General features: G+C 36.8%; 1 long non-coding RNA gene across 3 annotated transcripts in view; it reads right to left on the bottom strand.

Annotated features, from left to right (window-relative positions):
- Positions 1-15,070, bottom strand: part of LOC144580161 (uncharacterized) — a 135,466-nt gene that overhangs the window by 18,157 nt on the left and 102,239 nt on the right. For 2 of the 3 annotated variants that reach the window (XR_013529216.1, XR_013529215.1), the window contains exon 4: positions 9,083-9,233. The exons of the other annotated variant lie outside the window; for it this stretch is intronic. This is a non-coding gene — a long non-coding RNA (uncharacterized LOC144580161). The remainder of the gene's footprint in view (positions 1-9,082; positions 9,234-15,070) is intronic. 3 annotated transcript variants of the gene reach the window in all.

Here is a 15,070-nt window from a genome sequence, read left to right as displayed (position 1 = left end):
CAGTTTTGCTGGGAACGAATTCTCCCTGTTTTCATCTGGCATTTTGTTTTTGCCTTCGTTTTTCAAAAATACTTTTACAGGATATAGGTTTTTGGTGTTCATACTCTTCATTCAGCACTTAAAATATCTCTATTTACTACCTACTGACCCCCACTGCTTCTGATGCAAATGAGCTTTTAATCTTATTGGAAATCCTTGTATCTGATGAATTGGTTTCCTCTTGCTGATTTTAAGATGTTTTTCTTTGTCTTTGTCTTTTAACATTTTGCCTATAATTAATGCATCTTATTATAAAACCTGTCATTTTTATCATTCTTGGAGTTTGCTGAGCTTCTTTAAAGCATAGATTAGTGTTTTTCATCAAATTTGGGAAGGTTTTATAATTGTTTTCTCAAGTTTTTAAATTTTATTTTTTCCTGATACTCCCTTATGTGGGTATATTTGATGGTATCCTACACTTCTCTGAGACTCTGTTATTCTTGTTTCTGTTTTCTCTCTGTTCTGCAGACTTTATCATCTCTGTGATCTATCTTCAAGTTCACTGACTTTTTCTGGCCTTTATTAAATTTTAGAGTGCTATTTGCTTACAAGATTGTCTCACTAAACTTCATGTTACCTAAGAAGAGAAGCTATATCTCATTTATCTTTGTGGTGCTTGTTTCTACAATGCATCTGCACACAAAGTAGACACTCAATAAATGTAGTTGAAATAAACTGTAGTTCAAATATATTAAGTACATTGTAAAGATGGTAAATTAAGATGTTTCCCCTGTGAGGGGGATCTAAAGTCTGTCCAGAGCAATCTTCCTGGCTGGGCTTTCACAGTGAAGGGTGGTGACTGAGTTGACAAGAGGTGGCGCCAGGGAGCACCTCCCATCTTTTTTAGTCCCATTTTTTTAAGACACGTAAAATTGTAATGCTTTCTCAGTCATATATAGCATGCTATGAAAATGTTCTTGGACACTTCCAATTCCTTCTCTCCTCCACTTTCTACTTTTAAGTCTCTCATATATAGAAATTCCAAAACCAGTAATTGCTGGAACAACCAAAAAATTCTTCCAATGAATAAAGTACTTTAATGTCTACTAGGTTATTGAAGGGCAACTGGAAGTGATAATATGCCTTGTTCCTAATTATTACTATTATTATTATTTTGCTTCATAAAGATGAGTTATGTGTCATTAGATAGGGAATGAGGTTAGTACGTTTTCATCTAAGATTTTTTGCTTGACCTCTGACATCTGACATTAGCACTTGATCTTTTACACTCTAGTTAAAAGTTGGAGCATGCCTTTCCATTTGCTTTACGTTTTCAGCAGGAGTCTGGATCTCACTTCTGTTTCTACCTAATTATGGATGTGGACATTTTTAGTCATTCAGCATTGGCCTGGAAATTCCATTTTTTATATATTTGAATTCACCAGTGACATTTCTAGACAATCTGTATGTTCAAGTAGCAGGTAAAGAGGAATCAGGTTCCTGGAGCAACTGATTAAGTCAAATCTTCACGACATCTCTTAACACAACACAGTATGCAGAGGCACCTAGAGAATTTATAAAGTGCTTTGCTAACAACTTGAAACACTGTGTGATGAAGACTTTTGTACATAGGCTAATAGCCTGAATATTGGGGAGTTGTAGACACAGGTCTTTGAAATAATCTTTACATCTGTATTTATTTAAAAAATTAACAGAAATTATTTCAACTTAAAACACCTCATTTGTGTGTCTACAAGTCAGTAGGTCAAGATTTTATTATTATAAAATGACATAACCTATTTACAGAAAATATTTTACTTTTAATGGATAGCTGAGGCTTGTCTATTGAAATGATTTTAATTGAAACAACTATTATTCTGACTTTTGGTTCAATTCCATGTGTCTGAAAATTAGCAACCTAATTGAGGGACATGATTGTTCAAGGTCTTGGAACGACCTCACCACCACTTTCTCAGTCTCGACTCAGTTTACCAAATAAGTAAAACTGACTAAATTTGATCAATAAATACAATTATCAGACCCCATAGGGAATCCTAGGACTGAAAAATTCTTCCTAAGGAAAGAGTAAAGAGGAGGAGAGGAGATGATTTGACTTGACTTAGGGAACCAATCCTGTAGATGAAAATGGCTCCTGATGTGTTTGCTTGAAAAGTAATAATGAGAGCAATGAAGACCATGGATTCACAAGAAAATATAGTTCTTATTGAACAAAAAGAGGAGGAAGAGAGAAAGGAAAATAAAAAAGGGAAAACACAAAGAGAGAAGCACTGTTTGATAAAGTTCAATATATGACATCCACAAGCATTTATTCATTCAATAATCAACTATTGAAGGCCAGGCACGGTGGCTCACACCTGTAATCTTAGCACTTTCGGAGGTTGAGGCAGGTGGATCACTTGAGGTCAGGAGTTTGAGACCAGACTAACCAACATGGTGAAACCCCTTCTCTACTAAAAAAATACAAAATTAGCCAGGCATGGTGGCACACTTCTGTAATCCCAGCTACTTGGGAGGCTGAGGGTAGGAGAATCACTTGAAAGTAGAAGGTGGAGGTTGCAGTGAGCCAAGATTGCACCATTGCACTCCAATCCAGGTAACGACAACAAAACTCTGTCTCAAAAAAAAAAAAAAAAAAAAAAACCCAAAACAAAACAAAAACACCAGCTATTGAGAAATCATGTGCCAGATACACCAAAAAAAAAAAAACAGAACAAAACAAAAAGCTTCGTTTTCATAGTTATTTATATGCTCTTACAATAGGTTAAGATTGAGCTTTTTAATCTCCCACCTTTTCAGTCAAAGAATAAAATAATAGCTAACAGCTATTAATTGAGAGAATATTATGTGGACTAACCACTTCACATTTATTCAAGTCACACAGCAACCCAATGTTGTAATTAATGCTCCTTTTCTCATGTTTTAGGTAAGAGAACTGAGTTTATGAGTTAAGTGTTTTGCCAGGCTACAAGAACCTGGAGGTGGGACTTCAGTACAAGAGTGATTGACTTTAAATCTCTAATTCCACAGCCCATCCTCTTAATCACCATGTACTGTTGCATCTCAAAGATGTGGATATCTGAACACCTTGGTTGGAGTCATGTAGCTAGTAAGAGACAGGAAGATCTAGTTCTAAAGACACACACTGATTCATTCATGTTATAGGAAGGCAATGGAAGTTGAAATCTAGTACTATTTCATCTTAGGTAAGGAATGTGTTACCCTAGAATGAATTGGAACAAGAATATAGCTCTAGTTTGGGGAAGTTTAAAGATCTGATAGAAGCAACTTTTTAATTTAGACATTCCATACAAATACCTTTTGTAGCCAGCTTTCCTCTCATTCCTAAAAAAATTAAAAGGTGAAGAAAAATGAAACTCATCAGGATGGTTAAAATTCCATGCAGAGTCATCTTTGGGAAGTTTGAAAGCTCATCATTCTTAGCAACATGCTATTAAAGACTAGTATTTCTTGGATATCAAATCCCCTAAACCTTTATTAATTACCACCTTGGGCCAGATTATGACAGCCAGCTGGGGAAGCCAAGCTAGGATAAGGAAGATATGCAATATACAGCCTGTGGAGACACTCAAATAATGAGAGGCCACCAGCCAAACCCCTTTATTTCTGCAGAGTACTGCCTAGGACCTTCTCTATCCTAGATGGAGTACTTAATGGAGACATGCTGCACAATATGTGGTCTCCAAAATAGCTTTGCAAGTCAAGATTTCTTGTTGATTAGGGACAGACCAAGTTTTCCAACAGGGCCAACACTGGTATATCTGGTACCTTTGCACAGGAGACAGAGGGAGGACACATATATGGCATCCCCGCTGGCAAATAATATGTAAATAACTTGGTTAAAATAAAGCTAACTCCCCTACCTATAGGCACAACTGATAATGGAACATTTCTGTCAGTAGATGAGAAGGTACATCAAGTTCAGAGAAAAGCAGTCTTATAAAGACATTTTTCATGATTATTATCTTTACTTTGTCTTTTTCCTGATCCTATCCATCCTTTTTCACTTTGCCACAGTTCACCAAACCAAGTCAGTACAACCATGAGCTCAGATCACATGGACTCTAAGGGTGTGACCTCTAATTCTCACTCTTCCCTTGGTCTATTGCAAGATGTTCTTTTATCTCTGCAGGTATCAGGATGCCCCTTGAGAAAAGCCTTTTAGGAAGAGGATCACTAAAATGAAAGGGCACATCGACAAGTTTCTAAAATAGTTTCAAATCTAAGTTTTTGGTAGCTCAAGGACTTAAAAAATTCTTCTTCATTGGGCTCTTAGAACAATTTTTAAATGTAAGGTCATATTAGGTCATTTTACTCTTGAGAAATATAACTTTTAGAGAGGTGAAGTTGCTCATTCAGCTCAAGAAAGATCTTTCAACTTTTACTCAGTGGACATTGCATTACCTCATGCTGCCTCTCATTAGAAAATAAGAAAGATGAATCTCATGATACTCACCAGTGTGATTTCTGAACCAGCTTCCAACCTTTATACTTGCCTTTCTTCCTTTATCTTTTCATTCTGACCCTGGCTTGTTGTCATAACTGATGCTCATGCTTACTGAAGTCGGAGAAATCATTTGCTAGGAAAAGACCCTGAAAACCATCATTTTTATTTGGAATTTTTTCTTAATATTTAATACTCTTTACACTAAGTGACAGAATTAATTTTAGGGTCTTTTAGTGCAGTAGTCTAGCAAAAGTTGGCTTCAATAATTTTTGTAGAATTGAATTGAATTGAATTAAACTGAGTAAAGGTCAGGCTTGACACTTAAACAGAAATTCAGAGTCAAAAGTGCCAGCCAGCCTGAGCATTATAGCAGAGACAATCTGGCCCTAGCTTTTGCTGGTTTGAAGAGTGTTTTAATCTAATCTTGCATATGTTTTCAAAAATCAGCAAAACTGCCAAAATTCTGTTGGCATTGCCTTTCCCCAATTCACTACTGCCAGTCCCACACTCTCTGAACATGCCTGCTTCTCTGTTCCATCAGTGTCCTAGCCGAAATGAACCAACATTTGCCTGCATAAAAACCCATTGCATTTTGTCTCAGATCAAATCTTGTAACTTCAACCAAAAAGGTAGAGAAAGAAAGGGCTGAGAATGTTCATTTAATTTCGGTCTATGAAATTCAGTGTGCTCCTACTAACTAGCCTGCCTGCTGTTTGTACATGGTAGGTGATGAGGAAAGCAGGAGAAAAGAGTTAGAGGGGATAGGGAGGGGTCACAGAGGAATTGAAAAGGGAAACGATCTTTTCATATGAGAGTAGAAGGTGGCCTCTTCATATTCAATCCAATTCCCCTTCCTCCATCTACATTCACTAGGAGGATGTGTTTTAGATCCTTAAAATGCATCTTACCTACTAGTGTTTTTATTTTTCTTAACGTTCATTGAAAGTTTTTCATTCTGTTTTTCATTTTGTTTACTGAGCACATTGCCTGTTTATTTGCCTCACTTGCACGAGGGTGCTGGGGTGAGACAAACTAAACCTTGATGAGTAGATTTTTCTGGGCTACGTGGGACTGCGCTATCTGTTACTTACACATTCTGCTATAAGAAATATGGATAAAGAGTTAGAGAAATCATTAACAGATTTTTTTTTTTTATCATCTACCAGCAAGTGATTGCTAGAAAAAAAAGCAGCCATGATCTCACTGGATAGAAAAGAAGGTAGATGCCTAGATGCCTAAGATCCATCAAGGCTCTCCTAGGAAAGTATGAGATGTGCTGTTTTCCAGAAAAAAAATAGAGATAGATTTGGGGTGTAGGACCCAAACTTGGTTGGGATATCCTGGAGATTTGGGCTAGACAGGAGAAGGAAGACAGGACTCCGAATTTATAGAACGGAATGCAAATTACAAAGGGTGATGTGTGAAGCACTATCTGGGACCAAAGCCAGGTGAAAAAGACAAAGTCAATGAACTAAAGTTGCTGGAGAGAGAATAAGAATCTATCAAGTAAAAGTGAATGAGTATATCCATAATCGCAGTGATAGGGATAATTATTACCATAAACATTGCAGGAAAAAAGTCACAAATTAATATGTGTGATCCTGTTCACAAAAAAAGTCCAAAACCATACATTGTTTAGGAATAGAGGCAGAGATAAACTAAAAGCAAGGCAATGATTTCAAATAGCAGTTTACTCTAGGTCAGGAATGGAATTAGAGCGAGCCATAGAGGTAACTTTGAATACTTCAGTAATATTTTATTTTTAAACTGGGTTTTGGGTATATGGATTTTATTTATATTTTAACTATACACACACATTAATGTTTTCTGTATGTAATGTATATATGTGCGTGTTTGTATGTGTACATCTCTGTGTGTGTATCCAAGAGACCAAGAGATAAAATCCTGTAAACCATACTTAATCAAAGTGTTTGAACTAAGAAGGAATTTTGAAACAGCAGGCTGGGAAATGCCTTGAGTCATAGAATATAGTTATAGCCCTTTAATCTTTTCATCATACTGTATAATTACCTGCTCCCTAAAGATTATTAAAATAGTTATTTATTTTACAACAAAGCCTATACCTCTATGGCACTTGGTAGGTATTCTAAAAATATTTCTATATTTAGTAATAGTAAATAAGCACTATTAATACATTTCACCCTGGTTGAGACTTTTTGTAAAATGTAGGTTGGGTCAGGTACATTGCATGGTGGAACCTCAGCATCAAAATCTGGAGAGGATAGGAAGAACTTGGGACTAGGTACCACAAAGCTTTGGGATAAGGACCTGTGGGAGCATGGCCTTGACCCCTAAAGAGACCATTGGCAGATCCCATACAGAGTGTGGAAGAAATCTGGCAAAGCCAAATCTGTTTGGGGTAAATCTTGCTATTGGAGTTGGGACGGGTTCCACCTAGGAGGCAGGACAAAGAAGTGCCAAGAAGTATACAGGCACTGAGATACCTGTATTAGTCTGTTTTCACACTGCTGATGAAGACATACCCAAGACTGGGTAATTCATACAGGAAAAAGGGTTTAATGGACTTACAGTTCCACATGGCTGGGGAAGCCTCACATTCATCATAGAAGGCAAGGAAGAGGAAAGTCCATTCTTAAGTGGATGGCAGTAGACCAAAAAAAAAAAAAAAAAAAAAAAAAGCTTGTATAGGGAAATTTCACATTATAAAGCCATCATATCTCATGAGACTTATTGACTATCATGAAAACAGCATAGGAAAAAACTGGCCCCTTTATTCAGTCACCTCCTACCAGGTCCCTCCCACAACATGTGGAAATTAAAGATGAGATTTGAGTGGGGACACAGCCAAACTATATCTACTGCTATAGATTTACAGATGTGAGCAGAAGACATTGGACACCTGAGTCATGGATTAGAGGCTCACAGCAATAGCAGTAGCCAGAATATCAACATTTGTGCTAGGTACCCTGATGTTCAGTTCCCAAGAGCAATGCAAAGAGGGCCACATGTCAGCTGCACGTTGCAATGAATTCTGTAACAAGAGAGATACTTTGTGTTTAGGAACCTAAGAATGCCTGCTCATTATTCCAGATGCTTCATATGATTAACATGAAGATGCTGGATCTAAGACACTAGGGTTCTTTGCTCCAGAAAAATTTTCTGGAAGGCATGGAAGGAACACCAATGCTGAACTCAATATGACTCATAGAGAGTGGGTCCATGGATATCTCAATGCTAATCAGTTTGACTTAATAACTGAAGGTCCTTTGCCTAATATATTCTTCTGGGTGAGGTATTTTAGGATTTTTGTATTGTCATGGATATTTTAAAGAATTCAGTAATGGCAGACATTAGATTTCTATCTACCAGGGAATCTGGGAGCTTAGAGCCCAGATTGAATTTCAAGAAAGTAAAACAGGTGAAAATGTATTGCTTGCTAGTTCTGTGATACAGAATGATATCTGTAAGAAACCCATGTGGAAGAAGGGGGAAAAGGCAGGTAGGAAGTATTGTAACTTTATTTTACACAAGTATGTAGGGCTGAAATCTAATATATTGGTCACAAAACATTCCAGATGCATAGAAAATATTGTAGGACTTCTTACATATTGTGTATTCTTGTCAGGGTGGTTCAGGCTTACAAATGGGGTTGGTCTGAAAACACTTACCTGTCTAACTATAGGAAGTCTAAATTAGGGATATAAGGGAAAGAAAGGATTAAGGCAAAGACTAAAGGACTGTTCTCTGTGGCTTTCATACCTCCTGTGAGTTTTAGACTTGGATTATCTGAGAATTGGTTTTTAGTTGTTTGTCAATACTTCAAAAAAGCTGTAATTAGCAAGGGTATGAGTCAACAAAACCCAAGTCACTCTTCAGAAGATGGTATAATCTGATGGTTTAAAACATTGTGGGAGCAAAGAACATTTGAATATGTGTGAAAGCTATGGAACTTCTCTTTGGCAACTGCATTAAATTTTATCTGCAATTTAGGGGCTTTCAGGGTCCCATGGACTTTATTCGATAAGACTTTTCCAATTTTAGGTGTTCTTGAAGCATTTTAGAGTGCTTATGAAAATGTAGAATCATACACTCTACAACCAGCAAGAAGAGTACATTGGATCTAGAATAGGAAACTGAATGTAACCATATCAGGAATAATTGATCAATTCTGATGTAATTGAGCCATGTACCACACTTGGAAGAAAAATATCCTCCATATTCGTTCCCCCAACCCCCCCAAAAAACACAAAACATTCTCTAAATGCTAAGTGGCTTTAAGACTACTTAAAGTAACTATTCTTCATAAGTCAAGTTCCCCCCTCCCTTTATATGTATCCTCAGTATCTCCTAGACTGGAATTAGATTCCGAAGTAATCCTAGCTCAGGGCGAAGTTGGTGAGGTTTGGTGACAGAATCAGGTGCACTGAAACCGAGGGATTCTTTACTCACAACTTCCAGATGGAAGCCACAGCATTTCCCCACCGGGCATATTTGAGTTGCAGGGCACATGGGAACCAGAAATCTGAAACTCCATCCAAACTGTCTACTCCCTTTTTTAGCTTCAGCAATAGCAATGTGGTTAGTCTGCTTACACGTGAGTCTAAATGGAAAATAAATCTATTCTTTCTTGTTTACCTTGGATCTAGAAGCTGGCAGCTCATCAGTTTTCTGCAAAGAATTCCACTTTATTGTGAAGCCAGCTGCATGGACTTTGTGTCCTATAATGACATCTTCATAGACAGCCACAGCAACAATTGTGTAGAGCAGCCCTTGATCCATGATTATCCTGAAATGATTATTTGTGGTTTTGTCAGTTACTTCCTAAAACCGGATCTTTCTGGCATCTTTCCACCCCATGTTGTTCTGCGTCAACTGCAGCTGCATGGCTAGAGCTTACAGCCATCTTCAACACATATCTGTGGTGTTTATAATAGGGGAAATCCTGTGATTTTCTTCATTTATTCAGTGTACCATACTAGGATATAATAGTATGTAATGTGAGGGAGTTGAAATGCCAAAGGGAAAAGTTATCAATAAATAAGAGTTCTAATAAAGATATCCTGTAACTAGATGGCAATGCATAAATGTATAAGTCTTGCTTTCACTCGTTATTTTAAAACCTTATTCTGGGAAGATTGAGAGTGAGGTGTGAAGCAATCAGCTTGGCTGATTAGAAGGGTCCAGAACAAGAAAATCTGGCTATACAAGATGGTTCTTAGAGATGCTTTCTATTGATTAAGTAAGAGGTTAAAATGAGGCAGGAATGAATGCCTTCCTAGAAATGTCAGGAAACAGGTTTCTGATTCAGAGGAAACATTTTCAGAAGTTGTCTAAGGCAGAGAAGGTAAACTAAGTACCTCTTAGGAAAGATTGATTAAGCATATCAGAAGATTTTTAAGAACCACATTAGCTGCAGGAGTCCACAACACTGATAATGCTAACTGTCCTCATTGATTTATTCATTCAGTCAGTCGTTTTACAAATATTAATCAGGTACCCACTGTCTGCTAGGCTCCTCAATAAGTACTGTATATACAGTGGCAAACAAGACAGAAAGCATTCCTTCTGTCACAGGCTATAGAATGCAGCATGAAAAGGAATTAGGATGATTAGAATGAGGAGGTATATAGAGAAAATCAATAACTCATGTATCCATTGAACAAATATGACATTCACAGCTAGGAGACTTAATTTCATTTAGAATTTTGAGGAAAGTGTACTCAAAAGTAAAGTTAAATAGTAAGGATAAATATAGATTTCTGAATGGCAGGAATGAAATGGTAGAAAGGTAGGGACAGGATTTGGAAAGCAAAGGAAGTGAAGGAAGTGTATTCTAGGCACAGTGAATTGTACTGCCTAATACTTGAGAGAGTTGGGGTTTTCAAGGAGTAAAAGATTACAACGGGTAAGACATAGATTGTATCGAGGGGAACCGAAAAAGAATGAGATTGAAGAAGTCAAAACTGAAATGATAAATTTTTACTTATAATCCGCTTAATCACCTTTTTAATTCAATAAATACCTCATGTAAAAACAAAGAGCTATAAAGAATAGGAATAGGATGATATGTTTTGTTGAAACACCACATTATATAATTATTTACTTCATTGGAGCCTCACCACAAGCCTATAGTTAGATAAAATAATCTGTTTGGGACTTCTGACCTAAACAACTATATAATAATAAATTTGTACTATTTCAAGCTGCTAAATATGTGGTAATTCTTATGGCACCAATAGGAAAGCAGCATAATTTTGTGTGGCAAACATTCCTTCATTTTTTTAGTAGTATTTCACTGTATCAATATTTCAGATAATTTATTAATGCTCCTATTTATAAGCATCTAAGTTGTTTATAATACCTGCCTGGCTGACTTTCATGGGGTGCTCTTCCCATTCTCTAGGTCCACAATCTAAGTTGTTTCTCATTGTTCAACTATTACAAATAAAACTGTGGTGATCATTCTTTTACACGACTTTTGTCATCATATGCTTTCATTTTTTACTGGAAAAGTACCTAGGAGTAGAATTGCTGGATTACATATTTGGCATATGTTTACTTTTAAAAGAAATTGTTGAAAATGTTTTCAAAGTAGTGGAACTATTTTATTCTTCCACCAACAATCTATGAAGTTCCAGTTGCTCTATATCTTTGTCCACATTTGATGTTGTCATTCTTTTTTATTTTAGATGTTCTGGTGAATGTGAGTGTTTATGTATTCTGTATACAATTCTTTGTGAGATGTATGTATTATGGACATTTTCTCCAAGTTTGCTGTTGCCTGCTCTTTTTCTTAATGGTATTTTTGGATGAGAGAAAGTTGCAATTATGAAGTCTAATTTATCAATTAGGTTACTAGGATCTGTCTGATACTCCTTTGTCTAAACCCAAGTTTCACCTATAAAAGCTCTAAGGTTTTGGCATTTATATTTAAGTCTATAATCCATTTCAAATTTACTTTTGTATATGTAGTGAGGTTCATTTGTTGAAAAGAATTTTGTTCCTCATTGTTTTGGTGCATTATAAAAAAATCAAATGTCATATAACTCTATTTCTGTGTTAACTCTTTTACATTCACTTATTTTCCAAACTTTATGCCAGTATCACTCTATCATGATTTTTTTTAGCTTTGTAGAAATGTTAAAATCAGGTAGTAAATAATTTCATTTTCAAATACTTTTTGGGAAAAATATGCTTGCTTCCATATATCGCATTTTGTATTTTGTATATTTGATATATTGCATTTATATTATCGTTCAGTGGATACTTACCATGCTTTGTTTTACTTCTTTGGCCATTATTTGGAAACACGTTGTTTAATTTCCAAATGCTTGAGGATTTTACACATATATTTCTTTTATTGAATTCCAACTTTATTGTGGTTAGAAAACGTTCTCTATATGATTTCAAATTTTTTTAAAGAGATTTGTTTTATGGTCCAGTATAAAGTCTATCTTTCTGAATGATCTCATGCACTTGAAAAGAATGTTCATTCTATAGTTATAAGATTTTTTTAAGGTTCTATGAATACCAAAAAGATAATGAATGCTGTTATTTGAATCATCACTTCTCTTTAGCCTGAATAACTTTGTTACTTCTTATAGTATAGCTTTTAGCTTTCTTTTATCTAAAATATTTTCATTTTTTAAAAAATTCTTAAGCAACATTTTTGTTACATATAAAATTCTGGGTTGGCAGTTTTTGATACATGCATTTTAAAGCTGTATTTTATTATCTTTGGCTTCCATAATTTCTAATTAGAAGTTAGCCATTAATTGTTTTGTTGTTCCCCTTCATGTAATTTTTAAGTTTTGTGGGGTTTTTTTCCCCGGCTTTCATGATTTACTACTCATCTTTTTTATTAATTTTTGACACAATGTACCAAGGCATGACCATTTTCACATGTATTTTGCTAAAGGGTCATGGTGTATCTAGAATTAGTAAATATGAGTCTTAAGTGGAATTTGAGACACATTCAGCCATTACTTTCTAAAATATTTTTCTTTTCTCATCCTATCTTTCCTTTCCCTTGGGACTCTGACTGCATGTATAGAGAAATGCTACTGATTTGTGTATGTTAATCTTATATTCTGCAACTTTACCGAATTTGTTTATTCATTCCAATAGTTTTTTTTTGGTGGAGTCTTCAAGTTTTTCCAAATATAAGATTATATCATCTGCAAACAAGAATAATCTGATTTTTTCCTTTCTAATTTGGATGCCCATTGTTTCTTTTACTTGTCTGATTGCTCTTGCTAGAACTTCTAGTACTATGTTAAATAATAATGGTGAAAATGGGCATTCTTGTCATGTTCTGGATCTTAAGAGAGAGGGCTTTCTTTTTTTTTCCCCTCCTTTTAGTATGATACTAGCTGTGGGTCTGTCAGATATGTCTTTTATTATGTTGAGGTATGTTCTTTCTATACCTGGTCTTTTGAGGGTTTTTATCATAAAAGGATGTTGAATTTTATCAAATGCATTTTCAGTATTAACTGAATTGATTATATTATTTTTATTCTTCTTTCTGTTGATATATCCCAGTGATTGATTTGCACATGTTCCACCATTTTTGCATCCCTAGGGTAAGTCTCACTTAGTCATCATGACTGATCTTTATAATGCGGTATTGAATTCAGTTTTCCTGTATATTGTTGAGAATTTTTGCACAATGTTCACCGGGGATATTGGCCTAAAGTTTCCTTTTTTCTTTTTTCTTTTTTGATATGCCTGTGCCTGGTTTTGGTATAAGGAAAATACTGGCCTCATGCAATGGCTTAGAAGTATTCCCTGCTGCTCTATTTTTCAGAATAGTTTGAGCAGGATTGGTATTAGTTCTTCTTGAAATGTTTGGTAGAATTCAGCAGTGAAACTCTTAGGTCCTGGGCTTTCTTTTCTGGGACACATTTAGGTTTGGGATTTTTTTTTTTTTTTTTTTTTTTGAGACGGAGTTTCGCTCTTGTGACCCAGGCTGGAGTGCAATGGTGTGATCTCAGCTCACCGCAACCTCCACCTCCTGGGTTCAGGTGATTCTCCTGCCTCAGCCTCCTGAGTAGCTAGGATTACAGGCACGCGCCACCATGCCCAGCTAATTTTTTGTATTTTTAGTAGAGACGGGGTCTCACCATGTTGACCCAGATGGTCTCGAGCTCTTGACTTCGTGATCCACCCACCTCGGCCTCCCAAAGTGCTGGGATTACAGGCTTGAGCCACTGTGCCCAGCCTGGATTTCTTAATGGTGCTATCTTAGTACGCTGTATGTGTCTAAAAATTTATCAACTTATTCTAGGTTTTCCAATTTATTGGCTCATAGTAGCACCTAATAATCCTTTGAATTTTTCAATATGGATTGTAATGTCTGCTTTTTTGTCTGTGATTTTATTTATTTGGGTCTTCTCCCTTTTTTCTTAGTTGTGCTAAAGGTTTTCAATTTTATTTATCTTTTCATTTTGTTAATCTTTTTTTATTTTCTTCATTACAATTTCATTTATTTCTGTTCTGATCTTTATTATTTCGTTTCTTTTACTAATTTTGGATTTGGTTTGCTCCTTTTTTTTTTTTTTTCTAGTTCTTTAGGATGCAGCATCAGGTTATTTGAAGTTTTTCTTCTTTTGGATGTAGGCACTTACAGCTATAAACTTTCCTCTTAGTACTGCTTCCACCGTATAACATCTATTTTGGTATGTTATGTTTCCATTATCATCTGTAGCCATCACCACTGAGACTGTGCTGGGTCAGATCTGAAGCTGGCACAGCACTGGGTCTCACCCAGGGCCTACTGTAACCACAACCTGGCTACTGACTACGATCACTCAAGAGCTTAGGACTTGGGGGAGGGATCCAAGATGGCTGATTAGACAACTCCAGTGCACAACACCCAGCAAGAGAGAAGCAGAAATCCAGAGATCTCCTAGCTCCAACCAAGGTACCAGGTGCATTTCAACGGGTCTGGTCTGAGGGTGAGCAAAGCCCACTCAGGGCAGACAAAGGCGGGGTGCTGCTTCACCCAGAAAGTGCATCTGACTGGTGAGGCAGAGGCTCCCCTCTGGCACTCCAGTCCAGATACAGCAATTCCCCCAAAGCCTCAACAATACCCAGAACAGGGGATCTTTGCCAGACAAGCGCTAGGAATTACAAGCACAGAGTTGAATAAGAGCCTGCGGACTGAACTACCGCCTGGAGAAAGAGGGAGCAGCTGGACGGGTCCATACCGTACCCCAGAAACCACAGAGGGCTGAAGCTCTGACTCTGTGGGTTGCGTAGCCAGTGCCACAGTCTGAGATGAACCCTGAATGATCCAGCCCAGTGGAGGAAGGGCATAACCCACCACTAGAGGGAAGGGACTGGGCTACATGTTTTAACAAAAAACATAGGAAGCTTACATAACAATGGGACTGCATTCTTGACAACCCAGCAACACCTACAAGTCAGCGAAGAGGCAGGCCTAATCTTCCAGTATAAACAGACACAGGAAGCTTCCCTAGTAACCTGAAGGAATCCCTAGAAACCCAATAGTGCCTCCACAGGCAGACAAGCGACCTCATCAAGCAGCTTGCTAACAGCACAGCCAGGTAAATCCACAAAGATGGGGAAAAAGAAACCATCAAAGACCGGATCACCTCTTCT

Source organism: Callithrix jacchus, chromosome 18 (genome assembly GCF_049354715.1).
Source record: "Callithrix jacchus isolate 240 chromosome 18, calJac240_pri, whole genome shotgun sequence".
Taxonomy (NCBI): Eukaryota; Metazoa; Chordata; class Mammalia; order Primates; family Cebidae; genus Callithrix; species Callithrix jacchus.
This window is presented reverse-complemented; position numbering and strand designations above follow the sequence as displayed.